This window comes from Sorex fumeus, unplaced genomic scaffold (genome assembly GCF_029834395.1).
Source record: "Sorex fumeus unplaced genomic scaffold, SorFum_2.1 ptg000051l, whole genome shotgun sequence".
Taxonomy (NCBI): domain Eukaryota; kingdom Metazoa; phylum Chordata; class Mammalia; order Eulipotyphla; family Soricidae; genus Sorex; species Sorex fumeus.
This window is the reverse complement of record NW_026606108.1, coordinates 7,667,040-7,680,901: the sequence shown is the minus strand read 5'-3', so window position 1 is coordinate 7,680,901 and position 13,862 is coordinate 7,667,040. Positions and strand designations below refer to the sequence as shown.

The window sequence follows — 13,862 nt, the reverse complement described above, 5'->3', positions numbered from 1 at the left end:
CATTTTTGAGGGGCTACAGCCTGAGGATATCTTAGGGAACCTTGCTGTGCTAGTTAGGGATTAAACCAGGGTTTCTGTATGCAAAGCAAAGGTCTTAACCTTTCTGCAATTTCTCTGACTTTTTTTTTTTTTTTTTTTTTTTTTTTTGCTTTTTGGGTCACATCTGGCGATGTTCAGGGGTTACTCCTGGCTTTGCACTCAGGAATCACTTCTGGCGGTGCTTGGGAGACCATATGGGATGCTGGGAACCAAACCCCTGGTCCGTTGTGTGCAAGGAAAATGCCTTACCTGCTGTGCTATTGCTCCAGCTCCTCTCTGACTTCTTCTTGAACAGATTAAGTTGGTTTTTTTATTTTCTGCCTTGGGACTTGGTTTCTTCTATTTTCATAAAGCTCCCCCTCTAATATTTTTCTGGACTGCTCTTCTCATGCAAGCAGCAAACTGTTCAATTGTTCCTTTCTGGGGAGGCTTTTCCTCACTGTTCTACTGCAAAATTGCTCCCTCCTGCCAATTTTATCTGCAAGTCCACTCGTTCTTTATATTTCTTTATGAGACCTATGCCTCTCTGGCCTTCGTTCATCTGTTGATGTTTTCGGTCTTATTGTTAATCTCTTCCATCCAAATCTAAGCTCCACGAAGACTACATTTTAGGGTTTTTCCCTGCATAATCCCCCATCCTCAGAACAATATCTAGCACAGAAAAGAAAGCCATAAACAGTTGATGGAGGAATAAACGAGTGAATGAACCAAGTTCAAAGCTTAAATGTTTCCTTCTTTGCTGAGATTAGAACCTGCTTTCAGAAATGCATGAGATAAAGCAGGACTCTGCCCCAACTTCTCTCTAACTCTTACTTCCTAAAATGACAAATTCAGATGCAGGTTAAAAATTGTTTAGATGCAGGTTAAAAATTGTTTCTTCAAACAGCAGAATAAAATGAACGCTTTCAATGGGAAGTCGTGAAAGGAACCTCTGTATTTGTTGGATTTCTCTCTCCGCAGAGTGTGGAATGTTTATCAGAGGGCATATGTGGCTTGTATTTGGTGCTGAAATACATCCCCAGAGACACCGGTCACCGCCTGTGCTTTGCTGGGTCTGCAGATCTGGTTTATAGCATTTAGCTGAAGTTGACATATCCTTGGTTCTGTGAGACCAAGTGGCAGATTCCGATGATGGAGACTCAATTGTGCACACGAGCCTGGCTGTTTCCAGCTGTCCACATGCACTGGATGCGTTGTTTGGCAAGCCCTTGGCACTTTCCTCTGTCCCAAGAGGCAAGTATGTAAGAAGGTTCATAATAGTGACATTCAGACTGTCTCAATTCTCTCCTTTCTCTTCTTTTTGTTCTCTCTGAAGAAGCTGTATGTGTGCTTCAGCAACTTAAAGATGCTAAAACTCCCTTTCTCTAGTATCTCTTTATTTAATTTGGGGAATGTGAGTCCAGATCTAGGGATGCTTATGGGCCATTCCTGACTCTGCGTTCAGGACTGATTCTTGGTGGTGTAGGAGGAAATCACAGGAGGTACTGAGGGGTCGAACTAGGGTGAGTTGCATGCAAGACAAACACCTTTACGCCATGCTCTCTCTTTGTTCTCCAAAAAGTTTCTTAAATCAGAGATTCTGTTCACTGATGTATGCGGTGAGAGCTAGTAAGTATTCCTACTCCCCTTCCCAAAGCTCTTCTTCTTCTTTTTTTTTTTTTAGTGAAACACCATGAGGTACAGTTGTAGATTTACAAATTTTTGTGCTTGGGTTTCGATTATACAATGATCAAATACCCATCCCTCCACCAGTGCCCATTTTCCTCCACCATGGATCCTAGTATCCCTCCCACCCCCATCCCCCCTCCCCCCTATCCCACCCTGCCTCTGTGGAAGGGCATTCCCATTTGTTCTCTCTCTCCTTTTGGGTGTTGTGGTCTGCAAAAGAGGCATTGAGTGGCAATCATGTTCGGTCCATAGTCTACTTTCAGCATGCATCTCCCATCCTGGGAGGATCCTCCAAACACCCTTTATGTGGTGCTCCCTTCTCTATCTGAGCTGCCATTTCGCCTAGAATACCCGGCTGGCCTCTAAGCCATGGAGTAATCCTCCTGGTACTGATCTTGGCTATTCTTGGGTATTAATCTCCTATTTTGTTACTTTATGTCCCCCAGATGAATGCAATCTTTTTATGTCTATCCCTCTCTTTCTGACTCATTTCGCTTAGCATGATACTTTCCATGTAGTACCACTTGTATGTAAATTTCATGACTTCATATTTTCTAACAGCTACATAGTACTCCATTGTGTAGATGTACCAAAGTTTCTTTAACCAGTCATCTGTTCTTGGGCACTCAGGTTTTTTCCAGATTCTGGCTATTGTAAAGAGTGCTGCAATGAACAAACAAGTGCAGATGTCACTTCAACTATACATTTTTGCCTCTCTGGGATATATTCCCAGGAGTCGTATTGCTGGGTCAAATGGGAGCTCAATTTCTAATTTTTTGAGAATCATCCATACTCAAAGCTCTTCTTGTGATAAGTTATTTGTTATCCAAAGTCAGACACACAGAGAAGATCATTATTATTTACATGCAATATGTAAACAAAACAAAAAATGAGGGCAGACGGATATGTCAAACCATAGGCATCATTTGAGTGGGTTAGAAGGAAAGACAGGGCTAGAAGTGAAAAGTTTGGGCTAGAGTATGACAATAATAGTTGGAAATGATCACTGGACAAGAACTGAGTGTTGAGAATAGGTAAAGAGATATACCTGATAATCTTTCAGTATCTGTATTTCAGTATTGCAAACCATAATGCCCAAAGTGTGTGTGTGTGTGTGTGTGTGTGTGTGTGTGTGAGAGAGAGAGAGAGAGAGAGAGAGAGAGAGAGAGCGCTTGCCATGGTAGGGGGGGATGGAGGGAGGTAAACTGGGGACATTGGTGGTGGGAAATGTGCCCTGGTGAAGGGGAATGAGAATTGGAACATTATATGACTGAAACCCAATCAGGGACAACTTTGTAACTGTGTATCTTATTGTAATTAAATTTTTAAAAATTTTTAAAAAATGTTTGAGCCAGGCAGTGGAGGGCACAGGCATGAAGGCAAAATATCCAATGAGCATCTTAAATCCAGGGACTATGTGGGTAGAGGTATTTCAGATTTATAAGATTGAACTAAATGGTAATGAGGAGAAAACTGGGTGAGAGGTGATGTTTAGGGGTTCATCACCGGAGCCCTGACCATCAGAACAAAGGCTGCCAAGTTTCTAAGCTCAGGGTTCTTAGACCATAGTCTTATTCTGGACAAATCAGGAAAACTGAGTCCACAAGTTAGATATCAGAGCAACCCAGTGTGGGTGAGGCTAGACAATGGTAGGGGTACACAGATGGAGTAGGGCCAGGTGTATATCATAGAAATTCTTACCTCTAGAGGCTGGAGAGATAGTGTAGTAGGTAAGGCCGCCATTGCTTTGCAAACAGCTTTCCCCACTTCCATCCCTGGCACAATGATTGCTTTCTTGAGCACTACCGAGAGTGATCCCTGAGCACAGAGCCAGGAGTTATCCCTGAGCACCACAGGGTATCCCCCAATCCACCCCTGTCATGCACAACCAATTTAAAAAATTATTTATTTGTATATTTTGAATTTTGTTTTTTATGGGAGGAAACACACTTGGTAGTGTTCAGGGTTTACTCCTGGCTTTGTGCTCAGGAATTAGTCTTGGCAGGGTCAGGGGACCATATGGGGTACCAGAGGTGGAACTTGGGTTGGCTTTGTGCAAGGCAAGCGCCCTACGCACTGTATTATTGCTCTGGTACCAGAATTATTTATTTATTTATTTAAATTTTATATGAAAATTTTATTTAAATATTACATTGGGACCTGGCATCAAAAAGTCAAATCCATGGGGCCAGGAATGTGACTCAGTGGCAGAGCACATGTCTTACATATGTGAAGCCATGGGTTTAATCCCTTCCACAAAAATATAGAATGCTTCATGAATTTGTGTATCATCTTTGCTCAGGGACTCTGCTAAACATCTTTGAATCATTCCACTGAAGCGAGCACTGTTATGTATTTTTAAAGAAAGGAGTTATTGGCTCTGGGCAGGAGGATAAATTTTTGTTGCTGTTTTTGGAGCCATGGCAGTGCTCAGGGCTTCCTCCTAGCTCTGTGCTCAGGAATCATTCCTGGCAGGGATGGAGGGGAACCTATATGTGGTGCTGAGGATAGAACCTGGGTCAGCTGCATGCAAAATAAACCTCTCATGCACTGTTTGATTGCTTTGTCCTCAGCAAGATAATTTTAGTTTATACAGTCAGTGCCCTTGTAAGTCAAAGCAAATGTAATACGTGCATAGATAAACAGTCAAAACAAACATTTAAAATAGGATCCATAGGGAACTATTTCCTATACAAAATTTAGAACTTTTAGTAACTCTGAATAATTTTTTAGTGTAAGATGATACTGAATAATGAAAGAACTAAGATGTACGGAAGACTTAACTTTGAACACAATTAGGAAAAAGCTTCAAGATCTGCAAGTAGGCTTTATTCTAAAGTCTTTAGGAGAATTCAAATGGAAATAGTGTGGTTGGATGGGGCAGAAATGGTCTGAATGTTATGATATATAGAGATATAATTGCTGTCAATGTAAGTAGTGTGGCTTTGCTAAGTAAAATAAGATGATTGTTTAGGGTTTTCCAAAACCCCCTAAAATTGCTTCTATACCACATGTAACCACATGTGGTATAAATAAAATGGGAGTCAAAGGAATGAGGAAAGATAAACATATAATTAAAAGCAGCTCAGTAGATACTCTGGCTCATTCATTTCAATGGTCGCATCTATAGTTTATGGCGCGGTTATAGAGCAATAATATATTGGCGTTGACTACACGCCATAAAACACATCAGTGCAGCTTAGGCCCAAATGATTATACACGAACAATAAATTCATCCCATTAACAGAATAAATATGATAACTGTTGATAGTGCTGGAAAGTGGTAGAATGTGATCCCTGAGTAAATAGTTGTGTGTTCTTAAGAAGCAAAGATTACTTCAGCCTTTCTCCTCTCCCAAGACTTCTGTCCTGTTATCAGTAGCTTGAATGAAAAGAAAGCTTGTGTCCTTGAAACCTTCTGTACTGACAACCGTTTGTGAATCTAATGAAAGACATTGGTCCAACCATTTATTTGCGAGAAAGAAATCTTCATATTTTTGAAGGTCAGTTTTAGTTTAAGTAATAGAAGAAGCAAAAGTCAAGGTTCTTTTGCCATTAAAATAGCTCATGGAATAAATCTTTGGCAATCTACACTTAACCTTGAACCCTGCTCCATATGTTGGAAGGAAAATAGTAAATGCTTGTCACAGTGTAATGATGGACTCACCATAGCTTTGAGTTTTTCCTCTAGGCAACAGACATCCAAACAGATGGAAAACCTCTTCACATACATTTGTAACACACTCTAATAAAATATATCTGGATATGGTTGAGTATTGAATTCCCATAAACTCATTTTGTCCTCTAATAAATAGAATCCATCTCCCCCACCTGGTTTATATCAGGGGTTAAGTTACTGTTTGGGGGAGATTATATGAAAAATTTTTTACTTATATTATTAATTTACAGGAAAGATCAATAGTTTTAACTTCTGGGTGTAAAGAAACTAAGAAAATACATCATATCTTATCAAATATTTGTCACTTTTCTGGGTGTCCTTTTGTTTTGGATACTTGACACTCAAGTCTTTATGAATATAAAGATTTAATTTAAGAAGTGGACAGGAGGGTGTATGAGAGGGGGTATGATGCCACCAGCAGGTCAACCTGTACCAGCAGGGCCAGTGCATTAGCAGCCTGATGGTGCCTTCAGGCTTCCTGATACCCCCAAATTGCCACTGTGCCCTTGGCCAGACCCCAACAACTTGGGGCCAAGTTTACCAAGAAATTAAACAGCCAAAAGTTAAGTATTAAGCCACACCCACAAACCACCTCAGGCTCAGCTATACAAGCTCATTTATTGGCCTTATTTCAGAGACCCATAAATCTTGAACAAGATCAAAAGTCGCAGTTAGGGCTAGCAGCGCAGTGCACTGTGGGTGAGCTGGCATGCCCTGCAGGACACATGCCAATAGTTTATTTCTCTGGAAAAGATGGAAACAAGGGCCATGTTCCAGAGACACACTAAAGAATCTCTGAACGGAGCAGCTCACTGCAGAGATGCCTCTAGACTTTAAGCCAGGCCGGCTTCAACAGGGTGCCTCAGATGGGGGTAGGCGTTGCCCCTCCACCTGCTCCCTAAAAAACCAGCAGCCACCAACTTCCATAACCCAATGAGAAGTGCAGGTATGTGGGTTCAGTGACGACAAACTCCAGGCCTCACAGGATAGGGGATAGGCTAGTTCCTCTTACCCACCCCCATCCCGATAAGACCCTGGAGGTCCCACCCACAAAAACTGCCTCCAGCTACTACTTAAGGGCTCCTTATGGGCCATGATCCAGAGAACACAAAAGAATCTCTGAACCCAGCAGCTCACTGCAGAGATTTTTCCAGACCCTAATTAACCAAAATTTTAGAATTCCAGGAGCACACAACTGCTCTTACAGCCACATGACATCTTATACTATTCATAATAAGCAATACCAAAGAGAGTATTGGGGAGATTGTCTGCCCTAGAGGCAGGGCGAGGGGTGGGATGGGGGGGATACTGGGGCCCATGGTGGTGGACGATGTGCACTGGTGGAGGGTTGGGTGATTGATCATTGTATGACCGAAACTGAAACAAGAAAGCTTTGTAACTGTATCTCATGGTGACTTAAAAAAATAATAAAATAAAATTAACATTCTGAATTAAAAAAAAGTAATGAGGAGTTCATGCCCAATTTAATCATCTTAATCAATGCTGAATAAATAGCAATACTCCTACATTTTAAAAAAAGTAGACAGGAGACAGCTGGTAGAGGGTTTGCCTTGTATGTAGCCAACCTGGGTTCGATCCCTGGCATCCCATATGGTCCCGCAAGTCTTACCAGGAGTAATTTCTGGGTGCAGAGCCAGGACTGAACCCTGAGAAAAGCCAAGAATGACCCCAAAACCTAATATAATAAAATAAAAATAAAGAAAATTCTTTAAAAAAATAGAAGATATGAGGAAATATAGCGTGCCTAGTTTTTTCTCTTTGAAAACATTTTAACCAACTTTATTGAAATGTAATTTGCATATAGTAAAAATAAATGATTTGAACAGACAGTTGCAAGAGTATTGACAGATGTGTGCATTCATAAGTCTTATGACCATAGTCAGGGCATTGTAGTTCTCCCATCAAGTTTGAGGTTTTCTTGTGCGCTGGTCTCATTTATCTCTTCACTTTCTCACAGGGAACAGCTCATTTTTTTTTTATACTAATTTTCTCTCGTGTAGTAATTCATGTTAATCGAACCCTTCATTATGCTTTGTCTATTGTGTTTGATTTTTACTACTCACATAATTTTGTAAGTATTTTCTGATCTTTTGAGTATCAATATGATTTTATTTTTTTGTGCTGAGTAACATTCCATGACATAAATGTAGCTTTTCATTCACGGATTGATTGTTGCTTGGATTGTTTCCAGGTATTGAAACTGCTATGTACATTGAAATAACCAGATTTTGCTTGAAAATATGAGTTTATTCTCTTGGATAAGTACCAAAACGTATGATTGTTAGGTCATAAGACAAATGCATATGTTATAACTTGATATGAAAAAAAAAGTCAAATTCTGTACTGGAGAGATAGTACGGTGTGAAGGGTGATTGCCTTGCTTGTGGCCAACCTGGGTTCAATCCTCGGCATCCCATATGGTCCCCCAAGCATTTCCAGGAGTAATTCCTGAATTCAGAGTCAGGAATCACCCCTGAACATTGTCAGATATGGCACCACACTCCCCCCTTCAAATAGTTTAATTCTTTTCCAAAGTACATGTACCATTTCACATTCCATTAACAATAAATTATACTTCTTGTTGCTTAATGAACTTGTCAATATTGGTTTAATATTTTAAATTTTATCCACTTAAAGTAGTATATAGTGGAGTCTCATTGTAGGTAGGAGTATCCTCAAGCTATTGTGAGTTGGATTTGCATTTCCCTTCAGACTATTGATACTAACAACTCTGCATATGCTGATGGGTCATTCATAAAACTACAAATGCTTCTGGTTCATTATTTATTTATTTATTATTTGGGGTTTGGGCCACACCTGGTGATTTTTAGGGGTTATTCCTGGTTCTGCACTCAGGAGTTACTCCTGATTGTGCTCAGGGGACCAAATGGGATGCTGAGGATTGCCCTCAAGCCAGCCATGTGCAAAGCAAGCACCCTGCCCACTAAATTGGGTATTTGTTTTCTAATTATACAGCTGTATAAATTTTTGCATATTATGGATTAAAGTTCTTTGTCAGATATATGCTTTGGGTGTGTTTTATCTTACTACATAGCTTTCCTTTTTTTTTTCTTAAAAGGACTTAAGTCTTGAATAGCAGTAATCAATTTTTTTGATGAATTTGAATAGTGAATACCTTCTTTCACTATCCAGAATTTTTAGCCTAGCTGAATAGCTTAAAGCTTTATTTTTTTTTTGAGGGCTGTTGTGAATTTTTGCATAAAGTCTTAAAAACAAAAAGTGTTTATATTTAAAAACAGATTTCTGATGTTTTGCTGAATGATTGTTTTGAGAAAAGTCTGTTGATTGTTCAGAAATGCATTTTAAATAGAATTTAGTTGGAATATTAAATGATGTAAATATTTAAATTCCATTGGTTTTTGTGGATTTGGGGGGTTATTCTTTCTGTCACATTCTTCATTTGAAATATCATTATTCATCAGTGGAATTGAGTTTTACTTTTGTAAGTTTGTTGAAGAAAGAAAAGGAATTAAAAAGTAGGTATTTGATATATATATATATAAAGAATGGGTTATCTGGGTCTAATCACAAGAGTGTTTAAGATTAAATGATACTGTTTATTACATTGCTATGATCACATTGTCATTAAAAGAGACAAAAAATACAACTGTCCCATTCTCTTTGCTGCAAAATATGGTGAACTATTAAAAACTGTAACAGTGAATTTGTAGATTACCTCTTTAGCTTAGACTTTTTATTTCCCACAGAGCTACGTAAGTTTACAATCTGAGATACTCAGCAGCAATTATAGAAATCAATTAGCTTTTTCCTGAAGTTTTAGCAAATCCATAATTGGAAGTTTCACAATATCCTTGCAACTTGCAGCATTATTCGTCTGTGAATCCGGTCAAAATGTATTACTCATATTTTTTTGTATTACTAATTTTAAAAGCAACTTCCAATGTTGCAGGTGGTGTCCAAAATACACACAAAATACCAAACGTTTACTGGCATCTCATACTTTCCTCTCACTGGCAGTCTGCAGGGGAAAGGGGCATCACCTTAATTACTCAAAAGATGTTGTTCCTTCAAAGGAGCTCAAAAGATGTAGCAAAGTGCCAGAAAACTTGGGCAAGGCAGGAACATCAAAGAAATTTGCTTCCTACATTGTAAGATCTAAAGTGAACTGGGTTGAAGAGAGAAATATCTATGGATGGGGTGAAAGGAGGTCATTGTACAGAATTTGAATGATGGGTCTTGGATCTCTCCCTGGAGCCTGTCTTTGAGCCAGACAAACAAGGGTCAGCATCCTGCATCCCAAATAGATACACATGGTCTTATGATAACAATGGGTCTCTGGGTACCTTGGAATATAATATTTGGAATAAAAATTTGCCTAGAATATTCAATTATTGCCTCTTTATAGATATTTATAGAGTAACTCCTAAGTCTGGGGTGTCTTAAATTTTTTCTCTTGCACTAGGATCCTAAGTAATTTCTCATATATATATATATATATATATATTTTAACAGACAGGGTCATTAAGAAGCATCCAATAAAGTGACTATTTATAGTGACTGGAGCAGGGTTAAGGGATGCTTACAAGGATGGAGGAAGAATAAGTAGAAATCCTAAGGTCTCTGGGACTAAAAGTGTACATAGTGGGATATGGCAGCTGGAACTTAGAGAGCCCCTCTTTCCTGAAGGAGATGGTCTTCCAGTTGGAGTTAACCCCTTCAATCCAGGTTTACAGCCTTTGGAGGTGATCCAGATGGGAGGGACCAAAGATCCCTTTAGGTCGGAGGTAATGGGAGTCTCTACAAGTCCAAAGAAGTCTGTTTGCAAGATAAAAAGGAGATGAAGAAGGTTTGAGCCAAATATATTCAATATTCATGGTAGTGTGTAATAGGGCACTGTAGCACTGTCCTCCCGTTGTTCATCGATTTGCTCAAGCAGGCCCAGTAATGTCTCCATTATAAGACTTGTTGCTACTGTGTTTGGCATATCAAATACGTCACTGGTAGCTTGCCAGGCTTTGCTGTGCGGGAGAGATACTCTCGGCAGCTTTCTGGGCTCTCTGAGAGGGGCAGAGGAATTGAACTTGGATTGGCCATGTCCCATTCTATTAGGGCTGACTCCTGGCTCAGGGATCATTCCTGGAGGGCTTGGGGGGAAAATTTGCAATGCCAGTAACTGAGCCCAGGTCAGGTGTATGCAAGGCAAGCACCCTACCTACTATACTATCTCTCCATTTCTTAGAATAGCTTTCTAAATCTCTATTCTTTTTGCTTTTTTTTGCCTTTTTTGGGTCACACCTGGTGATTCCTGCCTTTGCACTCAGGAATCACTCTTGGCAGTGTTCAGGAACTGTATGGGATGCTGGGCATCCAACCCAGGTTGACCGCATGCAAGGCCTTTTCCTCTGTACTATCTCTTCGGCCCCTAAATCTCTATTCTCTTGATAGATTTGATATTACATTTTATAAATTCCAGTGTGTTATAGCAATCCTTTGAACATTGATATATAATTGTCATCGAATCAATATTTATCACATTACTTGTGTTACGAGTCACATTACTTGTGTATGTGTTACTGTCTATATTCATTACACTGTGTATAATGATCTCTATGACTAATTTACTACTCATTAAAAATTTGTGCCCTGAAAAAAAATGGGTTGAAAAATGTACTCTGACAGCCAGGGAGCACATTCTCCTACTATATAGGATATAGTTCTTGTAATAAACCCAGCTTAAGTGGATGTGGGAGGCAGATGCTTCATTAGGGGTGGCCAGAAAAGTTCTCTGAGGAACTTTGTTCTTAGAGTAAGAGATAATAATTTGCAAGAATGTCCACTTAGAGAGAATGGTGCAGGAGGAAGTTCAGTGCGAATATTTACAGAAAGATCATGCCTGTGAATGGAGATCTCTGAAGAGATAAGAACCAAGAAGTCAAGGAATATAGAACCCGGGTCAGCTTTGCATGTGGCCGACTCAGCCGACCCAGTTTTCAATTCCTCTGCCCCTATCAGAGAGCCTGACAAGTTACCAAGAGTATCTTGCCCACAGGGCAAAGCCTGGCAAGCTACCTGTGACGTATTCGATATGCTAAACACAGTAACAACAAGTCTCACAATGGAGACGTTACGCGCCTGCTCGAACAAATTGATGAACAATAGGAGACAGTGCTACAGTGCCACAGTACCCCTCTACAAGAGTTTGGAACTTGACTTCAAAGGCAAGAGAAGTCATCAGCCTCTGTCAGAAGGGATATTCTGATATATATATATATATATATATATATATATATATATATATATATATATCACTGTCACTGTCCTCCCCTGTTGTTCATCGATTTGCTCGAGCGGGCCCAGTAACATCTCCATCGTGAGACTTGTTGTTACTGTGTTTGGCATATTGAATACGTCATGGGTATCTTTCCAGGCTTTGCTGTGCAGGCAAGATACTCTTGGTAGCTTGCCGGGCTTTTCGAGAGGGGTGGAGGAATCAAACTCGGGAAACTCGGGCCGGCCATGTTGGCTGCGTGCAACGTGGGAACAATGAGAACAGAGAGAGGAGGACAGATTTGAGGCACACACAAGAAGTTGAGTGTTGGCGGGGACAAGAATCAATGAGGACACAGAATTTTTGCTTCAGAAAAACCTTAAAATTGTACGGGCAAAGCAAGATTTCCTGTGGGTATCCCTGAAAACTAACCTCATCCTTGAGCCAAATTTCTGTGGAGGTTCTTTTTAATGAAAACATGATTTAGGTTAGCATCATAGAACTTTTTATTTTGGAAAGATCACAGGTATTAAAGGAAACAAGAGATTTCTTGTTAAAGAGATAGTATAGAATTTCTTTGCATGCTGACAACTTGGGTTCAATACACAGCACCCCATATGGTGCCCAGAACCCACTAGGAATGGTCCCTCAGTGCAGAATGAGAAGTCCTGAGCACCACCAGTGGGGTCCCCAAACAAAAAACCAACCAATCAAGCAAACAATGCCTGGTGTCTTACAATTGAGGATAGGGAGAGGGAGGGGCAGAGAGATTTAAGAGTTGAATTTGTATGACAATGTTGGGTCTTTTGTAGTAATATTGAATGTAGTCAATGTAGACAGAGAGAGAGAGAGAGAGAGAGAGAGAGAGAGAGAGTAAAGTGGAAATCTGCCACACAGGCGGGAGGTGGGTGGGAGGGAGGGTATACTGGGGTTCTTGGTGGTGGAAAATGTGCACTGGTGAAGGGACGGGTGTTTGATCATTGTATGACCAACCGAGACTTGAACTAAAAGGCTTTGTGACTATTCTCATAGTGATTCAATAAATAAATAAATTTTTAAAAAAGAGTTGAATTTGTAGAAGAAATAATTCAGAATTAACTGGACAGGATTTCATGGCTGCTTTTCCAGTCTCAAGTGTTCCATGGACTTCTATAGAATATTATATTGTGTTTATATTTTTATATTATTTTAAAATTAGGATCATGTTAGTTTGCCTGATTGCATATGTTTTAATGGTAAAGCTGATTCTTAGAAATATTTGTGGCCTAACTCAACTCCTCCCTCTGAGATATGCCCCAGGTCATTCAGTCAATCAAATTTTGTGCCTTTAGACCTGAGAAATAGTACAGGGGGTAAAGTGCTTGCCTGGCATGCATCTGACCTCAGTTTTATTCCCCCCAATTTTATACCCTCTTCTCTTAACCAGCTGCCCTCCCTCACATGAACTGGAACAGACATTTTATAACTTGGGTTGTTTTTCCTGTTAGTCTAAGGTTTCTTTCCTTCCTTCCTTCCTTCCTTCCTTCCTTCCTTCCTTCCTTCCTTCCTCTCCTCCTCCTCCTCCTCCTCCTCTTCCTCTTCCTCCTCCTCCTCCTCCTCTTCTTCTTCTTTTTCTTCTTCTTCTTTTTCTTCTTCTTCTTCTTCTTCTTCTTCTTCTTCTTCTTCTTCTTCTTCTTCTTCTTCTTCTTCTCCTTCTCCTTCTCCTTCTCCTTCTTCTTCTCCTTCAATCTTTCTCTCCCACTCTCTCCCTCTCTAACCTCATATCTTCCAGATGGAGACACCAATTGAGAAAAATGTTAAGTGCAGAGACTAATATAGAAGATGACCCACAAATTCTATGTGTCATTTCAACATTAAATTATACTGTAAGGCATGTAAAACAATATTTCTATTATGTGAAAATATTGACTTAGCCTTTACAAATTAGCTTAGTATCTATTCATAATGCAAAATATCGTCCAGAGAGGTGAATGTGATTCTCATCAGTTCATGAAATAAATGAAGACTAATGGTGATTCACTTACTTTTCCTTCCCAGCAAGTAATATATTGATTTCCTCCTTCACCCTCTTTCCTTTTAAACCTAAAGAAAACCCTCAAATAAAACCCAATTACATCACTCTGATTCTGAACTCTTCTGGAAATTATGAAGCCATTAGGATTAAGCACACTTTCTGCCAATTTGGAAATCTATTTTACCCAGACC

General features: G+C 39.8%; 1 non-coding gene across 1 annotated transcript; it reads right to left on the bottom strand.

Moving 5' to 3' along the window:
- Nucleotides 1-3,964: 3,964 nt before the first annotated feature.
- Nucleotides 3,965-4,073, bottom strand: LOC130033147 (U6 spliceosomal RNA). Its single transcript, XR_008793899.1, has one exon. It is a non-coding gene; the product is annotated as a U6 spliceosomal RNA (small nuclear RNA).
- Nucleotides 4,074-13,862: the final 9,789 nt, after the last annotated feature.